The sequence below is a fragment of the Oryzias latipes genome, chromosome 19 (genome assembly GCF_053564925.1).
Source record: "Oryzias latipes strain Hd-rR chromosome 19, Olatipes_Hd-rR_3.1".
Classification (NCBI taxonomy): domain Eukaryota; kingdom Metazoa; phylum Chordata; class Actinopteri; order Beloniformes; family Adrianichthyidae; genus Oryzias; species Oryzias latipes.
Genome location: NC_136255.1, coordinates 1,428,722 through 1,437,636, shown reverse-complemented (window position 1 = coordinate 1,437,636; position 8,915 = coordinate 1,428,722).

Here is an 8,915-nt window from a genome sequence, read left to right as displayed (position 1 = left end):
ACTATTTCTTCTTCTTGACATTTGAAATAAAGTAACGTTTCATAACATGACTCAATCTGCTGATGATGTCATCAGGTCAGGTGACATTATTATCAGGTTAGGTCTTGCTTTTGTTGATGATGACTGATGATGAAGATGAATGATGATGAATTATGATGACTGATGACTCATAATGACGGATGATGATGATAACTGATGATGTCATCAGGTCAGGTGACATTATTATCAGGTTAGGTATTGCTTATGATGATGATGATGAATGATGATGATGCGGACTGATGATGTCAGAGTCTTTGTGACATCATCTCTGAAATCTTTGCATATACACCCCAGGACTTTAGAAATGTGTTTGACAAAAACAGACGTTTTTGAGCAACTTTAAGCCTTTTTCAGCGAAGCCACTGAAACTCTTTGTTCTCCACTTTAGAGCCTTTTGCCCTGAAAGTCATTTGCAAATATTTACTGCAGTTCACCACCAACACAAAATATTTAGCCTTTTATTCTGGAGACAATGGCCTATAACAGGGGATACAAGAAAAACTTTGACGGCCAGAACTTCTGGCAGAACCCTCACGGTGTTGGAAATCCGCACCGCACTCACCGACATCATAAACAGGATTACAGAAATCCTAATCCCAATCCCGCTGTGCATAATCAACATGTGCAGCCGCAGCCAAATTTCCACCACGACAATCAGAAGAAACAGTCTGATAAGGACTTACTCATCGCTGAGCTTAGAAATCAGCTCAAACGCGCCCAAGAAGAGAACATTCGAATGGTCCAGCAGAGAGTAGATCACATTGAGGAGATGGAAATGGAGCTCGACACCTTCAGATCAGAACATCTAGCCTTGCAGCAAAAAAGCCTCCAATTGGCTGAAGAAAACAAAGAACTTCTGGACCAAAACAAAGATCTCAAAGTGTTTTCTCCAGACCAGAAATCTTTCATGGAGATGACAGAAGAGCTGAAGGAGCTGGAAAATGAGGCTCTAATTCTCCAAACCCAAAGAGACCAGAACACAGAGAAAAGGGTCCGTTTGGCAGAACTGGAAACAGCTTTTCAAGACAACCAAACAACCACAAAGATGTTTCAAGATGCAAACTCTTTGCTGGTTGTTAACATCCAGGAGCTGGAAAAGGAAAACCACCAGCTGAAGAGTCAACTGCAAACAGCTTCCCTTAGAGGGGATGAAAATGAGAAGCTGAAGTATGTGGATGAACTCAGAAGAGCTGTGGAAGCCACCCAAGCAGAGATGCAATCGTTCATTGATGCCAACTGTCAACTGATTCTGGAAAACCAACAGCTCCAAAAAGAAAACAATGAAATGAAGAGACAACTGGAAGCTGCTTCCAAGCAAGAACTCCTGATGAAAGATCTGAGAAATCATCTGAAATTCAATGTAGATGAGAAGAGGCGGTTAAACAAGCTGCTGTCTGAAGAAGCTGAAAATGCAGATGAACTCAGAGAAAAAGAAACTTACCTGAAGAATCAAGAGAAGGAGCTGGAAGCAAAGATCAGAGAAAAAGTTGAAGAAGAGGAAAACCCAGATCTCAGGAATGAGAGCCAGACACATGAAGAAGAAAAAAGAGAGGAAAGAAACCAACGTTTGGACATGGAGGAAAATGAAGTGATGGAAGGAAAGGAACACGAGGAAAAAGAAAGTGAAGAAAGAATAGAGCTGCTTATTGAAGAAATGGAAGAAATACCAAATGATAGAGAAACTGAAAATGCAAACAAATTTGAAGACCTGAACAAATGTCAGCAAATACTCCAGCAGGAAACTCCAAAGAATGTTAAAAGGGAGAAAAAACAGAAGAAGAACAACAAAGAGAAGAAAGTGAAGGATAAGAAGAAAGTAGAAAAAGTCAAAGAGCCTAAAGAAAAACCTGAGAAGAGGTCCTCTATCTCAAAGTTTTTTCGACGACTGTTCGGCTTCAAGACATAAATGCAGAGAGCTTGAAGGAGGCTGGAGGTCGTCTAGACATTAATAGTTGGGTTGTCATGGTTACAGGGGGATAGGGTTTCAAACTATTAGGGTCACACAGGCAGGAGTGTATTTTGAAAATACTCTAAATCGGGGCTGCTCAATCCTGGTCCTTGGGATCTACCACCCTGCCTGTGTTTTTGCTTCCAGTGCCTTCCTTCCTTCTTGCTGCTGATTTGCTGACTCAGGTGTTTCCGTGTTCTGACTGACTCAGCACACCTGGTCCAGGTACCAGCAGCAAGAAGTGCAGGGAGGGCTAGAAACTCGCGTATCACGAGGACCAGGATTGGGCAGCCAAAATCAACATTTTCTTCTAAATTAGTATTAGAAGTTTGCTCTTAAAGCGAACAAAGAGGCCTGTTCTTCAAAACACAATCAGAACTCTAGAAATATTTACAAATCTGTTCATGTGACTGATCTAAATCATAATCATTACATTTATATTAACATTTTTAAATAAAAAGAACCTTTTAGAACACTGTGGGTGATCTTTTTGTTTCTCTACATTTGTGGGAAAGAGAACTAAAAAAGGGAAAAATAAAAAGGAAAGCCGTTCACTATGGGATGTTTGAAAAACAGGGCGGCACGTTGGTTTGTTGGGTCGACTTTGTGTCCTGACAGATCCGTGTCTGTGTGGGTTTTCTCAGAGTGCTTCGGCTTCCCCCCACTTATTGAAATTCTTTATTTTTGTATAGATGGCAGGGATTTTTCAGTGTTGAAAGCATTATCTGACCAGACATTCACCTTTGGATTCACTGAATCACATGTCAGGTACGGATACATGCTGCCACACTAAACATGGGTTAGATTAGGGATTTGGACAGCTTAGTGCACAGAGATTTTGGCTGTGAATGTATAATTGGTGTTAGAAAAAACAGGGCGGCACGTCGGTTTGTTGGGTCGACTTTGTGTCCTGACAGATCCGTGTCTGTGTGGGTTTTCTCAGAGTGCTTCGGCTTCCCCCCACTTATTGAAATTCTTTATTTTTGTATAGATGGCAGGGATTTTTCAGTGTTGAAAGCATTATCTGACCAGACATTCACCTTTGGATTCACTGAATCACATGTCAGGTACGGATACATGCTGCCACACTAAACATGGGTTAGATTAGGGATTTGGACAGCTTAGTGCACAGAGATTTTGGCTGTGAATGTATAATTGGTGTTAGAAAAAACAGGGCGGCACGTCGGTTTGTTGGGTCGACTTTGTGTCCTGACAGATCCGTGTCTGTGTGGGTTTTCTCCGAGTGCTTCGGTTTCCCCCCACTTATCCAAATTAACTTGTGTTGACAAACTAAATGTTTCTATACACAAAATAATCAGTCACCCAAAATTCTTGTTAACAAATTAAGAGGTTGAGCAGGCCTGTGGGTTTCCTCCGAGTACTTCGGTTTTCCCACCCAATTTATAGGTAGTTGGCTAAAACAAAATGTCCCCTCCCTGAATTGCCACCTTATCGTGGTGGAGGGGTTTGAGTGTCTGACTTTACCCCCAGAAGCAATGCTGTCAGGGGCATTTGCCCCGCCTTTGTTAGAGTCATGGTGAATGCCCCATCATGACGGTGTAGCTCCTGGGGGACTTCAGGCAGGACTAAGGGCGATTCAAAAGATCCTCATAAGAACAGAAACAGCACGCTTTCACCTTTTCTTCATTCTTCAGGTCTTCGAAGAAAGTAGAAAAGCGCTTCATAGGTTTACGCCATTTGCTATTTAAACATAAACTAAATAAAAATAAAATAAATCAGCAGTAGGCATTTAACTTTGTTAGTTTTCTAACGGCTGTTTTACTACATTTAGTAGAATGAATTTTAAAAATATAGCTCATTGTTTTTGTGTGCTACCCAATGATTTAAAGTGGCCGCCTACCAGCCACCCCCATGAAACATTTCTGGAGGCGCCACTGCATCCAGAGGAGGAGGGAGGAACCGTTGGGTCTACTGGCGTGAGTGTGGCTTCAACAGGTTCTGCTGGGAGCACTTCCAACAGTCAAAAAAAAACATATTGGATATCCTAAATGTATCACTAATATTCTATTTAACATAACTTTTGTTAATAGTCAACTGAAATTTCTTTTTGTTAATTGATGTTAGACATATGTTCTCAATACTTGAAGGCCATATGTATTATTTTTGAAAAAAATGATCTTTTTAGTAAATACCAGTTATTTTTCTACTCAGAAGGAAGATGACTCGATCTCTGAGGCTCCGCCTTTCGCGCCTTGTGGCTGCATTCATGACATTAACCTAGAGCCGGCCTCAGCACCGTGTTTGTTTCTCCCACGCAAACAGACAACATCCAAACCTTTACAAAGATGGATCTGTGCATAGAAACAGAGAGCATTTTAGCTGATCAGTACTAGCTCTACGAAGAAAGTGTATGTGTTACGCCCCCTTCTATGTCTAGGGGTGCCTAGGGGGGCATAACATAAAAAAGTAAAGTTTTCGGCTACCAAATTTAAATTAACACACCAAACGAATGTCTCCATAAAAATATAACAAATTTATTTACAAATAAACAACCAACAAGCAATAACTAAAAGTGAAGCAAAAAGGCTTCAGGGGGAACCCAGGCCAAAATAACAAACAAAACCCCACCTATTAGAAACATGTAATCTTACCTGCAAATGAAAGAAAGGGAAATCAAAGACAAAACACTAACCTCCCTAAACTAACAAAAACAGGAGAAAACATGTACTAAACAAAATGGCGGTTCACCCCTAAAGCTTCACTTAAACAAAATTATAAACCAGAAGACTAAACAGAGTGGGCACAGACAAAACTACGAAGGACTACAGAACAAAGTGCAACACAAACTAAACAAGTGGTTAAATCCAAAACAAAATGGAGAAGACAAAAACAAAATGGAGACAAGTGCCAAGCTGCAGTGGTGACTTGTTGCGGCCAAGCTCCCTTCTCACCGGCTGGAGGTCCAAGTGGTGGCTTTAAAGGCTGCCTCCACCAGCTTGTCCAATGGGAGGCCACACCCTTTCCACCACACCTGAAAATAATCAGACAAAAAGATGCACAAAAACACAGAGGTCCCACTCTGATACAGAAATACACACAAAAAACACAGAACAATCAAATAAACCAAAACCAAATACGGCCACAGCCGTAACAGTGTGTTAGCCTGGGGGCAGGGCTGGCGGCGAAGGGGGTGGCCTCACTGGTCTATGTCAGCTTGTTAGAACCTGCTGGTTTTCGTGGATTGGGAGGGGCTGGTGCTTTTTAGAGGAATACTCTCAGAAATGCAAGAACGGATCAAAATACCACCTTGGGTGTCATGGTGCCTCTGTCAGACTCCTCCCCCTCTCCTCTCTACTTGGCCTAATTCACCTCAGCTGCCGCCACTCAGCTCATCAGCCTGCCAGACCTTTATAAGGAGCTCCACGACCAGGATTCAACACGAGTTTGTTGCCTCTAATGGTGCTTAGTCTGGCCTCTGTTTGTCCCATGCCAAGTATCTCTCGCCTTCGTCTCACAAACCTTTTGTCCTGTTCCAGGAATACCTACTCTCACGAGTGGACAGCAAAGCTGATACGCCGAGCAGAAAACCTTTGGAAACTCACCTTCCCAGTGGAGCCTCTTGTTGAGCACCTAGCCACGTCTCAAGCCACAGCTGGACCCTCAAGCTACGCCTCAAGCCATCAACGTCCCTCTGGGTTCGCCTCTAACCCACAGACTCTCTCCAGCCACGTCGCCTCCCTGCCGCATCAAACAATCTCAGCAGCGGATCAAATAAATCTATTATTTGCCACTACTCACCTCCTGTCCTCCTTCCGGGTTCCAGCATCTGGGTCTGTCTAGCCTTGTCTGCCATGACATTGAGGTTTATATTAATGAGGAAAAAACATTAAAATACACTTGCAAACATGAACATTTAATTAAGGCAAAAAATAATTTTTAATATTCATTCATTAGCCTCCTTTGAAGTTTCAGACTGAAGATGGGGGGGTTGTTTAGAGGGATGATGAACAGCATGATGAAGCAAGAAGTGAGAGGTTAAATAAAGGGGGTGGTGAAAAAAAGAATAAGAAAAAAATATTCCAATAATTCTAAAAAAATTTTACCATTTGAAACATCTTAATTAAAAAATACATCAGTTTAAAAAAATGTAACCCTTGTGCTATGGGGTTTAGAATGCAGCAGCTAGATTGTTAGCAGGAACTAGCAGAAGAGATCACATCATTCCTGTGTTAGTTTCACTTCACTGGATCCCAGTTGATTCTAGAATCAAGTTCAAGATCCTCCTGCTGACCTATAAGGCCTTACATGGTGTGGCCCCATCCTATATCAAAGACCGCATAGTCCCTTACCATCCCTCCTTCTCTTCTCTATTCTTGATTATTTTTCATCATTTAGTTCTCCATGCCTCTTTTTGGTGCAGTGCGATTCATGTACTGTCCCGCCTGTCCGTCCTGGGGGAGGATCCCTCCTTCATGTCCAGTGTCCAGTACATGTCCAGTACTCCATAGGGCTTGCTGCTTTTTAATGGTATTTTAGCAGCTGCTCTCCTAATCTGATGGATTTGTCTAGCAGAAATCTTCATCAGACTGGCATTAACAGGTTGTTTTTTCATGGGTTCCCTTGTATTATGAAATATAGTTTTTCAGTTGAAGTGTTATCAAAGGCAGAACGATAGACTTGAAAAGCACATGAGGCTGTCCTAACACCTCCTTTTGAGGAGGAAGTGTAGAAGAGTTAAGCTGATACGAGTGTGAGTGGAGACACTGCAGAGATGACTACCCATCCTGACATTTGGCCTGTTTGCTGTAAGTTTACAGATCATCTTCAACTCTTGATTGGAGCTCCCACTTGGTTTTCCACTCCAATCATCCTTCTGGAGACACGATATCAAGAACTTTTACCGCATCCTGTTATCAGAGGATGTCACTGATGCAACTGTAGGTGTTGGAGGCACAGAAATACTCAGTGCAGCCAAATGCCAGAAAATAGTTATGAGTGCATACACGAGGCTGTTTTACTGCCATTCATCATTTTGGTTATACTGACAAAGTGATGAGCAGAATTGAGTTTATGAGGCTTCTCCTGGGAGGCCGTAAACTAGCCTGCACATCTTGTCTGAGTCAGCAGAATGACATCAAAACTAATCAAAAGGTAATAACTCCAGCAAACCCAAGGTTGCGGAAGTGTGAATAAAGTATAGCCCAGAGCACACTAGTGCTCAACCTCCTTTCCTCCATGAATGTCAGGTATAATTTTCTGAGAAAAACAGACTTCCTGCCTCAGTGCTAATCTGAATACAGACAATCTAAGCATTCATTCCTGCAGTTCCACTATTAAACAGTTCCAAGCAATTTAGATTATCTCTAGTTTCTACTTGTAATTTAAAAAAATTGATTTAGAAAGCTCATGTGAGGGATGGGCTAAAAACACAATGACACCCCCCTCCCCCCATTGTAAACCAACCTGTCTACTTGGGGTCCTCCTCACAAAGCTATAGATTTCTAGTTAGTCTGGTTAGTTCCTGATAGACGGCTGAGCTGACCCTGAACCAGTTGACCAACACCGACAGATTGATTTAGTCACCAATGAAGGGCAAAAAGTTGACATTTGTCCTCAGGTAACTTGTATATATTTCCTTTGTGGATAAACTCTGGGTGTTGGATTTTTATAAAAAGAGGATTTTTACCCTTTTACATCAGTACTGACATTCTTTGGACTACCGTAACTCTGAAGTGGAGAAAAACTGCTTTGTGCTGAACTGCATCACTTTACAGTAATGAATTGCTTTCGCAACAGACGTAAAGAAACTGATTCTGTTGCAGAGAAAAGCGGCTTTGAGCCGTTATGCAACACTTAGTACGTTAGTGAATTGTTGATGAATTCATTTTGGTGAAAAAGCAATGTGAGAAGCCGTTTTTCCATGCATCAGAATCAGCTGATTCATGTTAATTCCAAGACAAGTTTAAAAGTTATGGTACTTACTAAAGCATATCTGCTCCAGACTAGTCATCTCTGATGCTAAATATTATTTATCATGTGAAATACTAAGCAGAATTGCAATAAATCAAAAAGTACAGTACTTTGACATTAGCAACAGGACAATTTTGTTTTACAAAGATCCTTTTTGAAAAATTGCCCACTCTACATTTCTTAAATATTCTCATAGCACATTAACACACTTCATTAAAGAGGTGGGGATGCCAGTTCTTTTTTCATGATTCTGAAAATAAATGTACTCGTCATATTTATTGTGACACCTTTATCTGCAAACATTTGTTCTTCCGCTTCCTCGCATAAACTAGATGTTCATTTTACAGTAGATGTTCCAGTATTTTTCCTGTTCTTCTCTTTCACCACCCTATCTCTCTCCTCTCTCTTCTTATCTGTCTTCGCCATCCTGGACATTCCCTGTTTGTGCCGCTGCAATTGGCAAGAGGTACCAGGTTTTGAAAACAAGGACAAATAGACAGAGAAGCAGTTTCTTTCCCAGAGCTGTAGTCTCCCCCCCCCCACCCCCGTGCTTTTTACCTCCCCATGACTTAAATCTCATTAATCTCGGACTTCCCTCAGTATAACATACCACTGAATGTGCAATAACACTGTTTATTTATGACATTTTACTTAAAAACTTCTTAACGTACTTTTTGATTTTTGTATTTTTACATTGGTTTTTATTCTTTTTATGTTGTTATGATGTTTCTTTTTCGACTGAGTGCCATCAGAATTTCGAAATACAATGGCAATAAAATCTTTGAATCTTGAATCTTTTCCTGTCTTCTCAGACCCCATTTGGTCACAGTTACTGAGTCTGGTGCTGGAGGTTTCTGCCAAATCTCAAATCCTTTAAAGAGAGTTTCCTCTCCAATATGATTTGGATTGAGGATTACTCGAAGTAACTCCAACAGGAAGTTGGAGTTGTCCTTAACATTCAATTTAGTTTTAATCTGCCTGTCCCCCCCAGTATGAT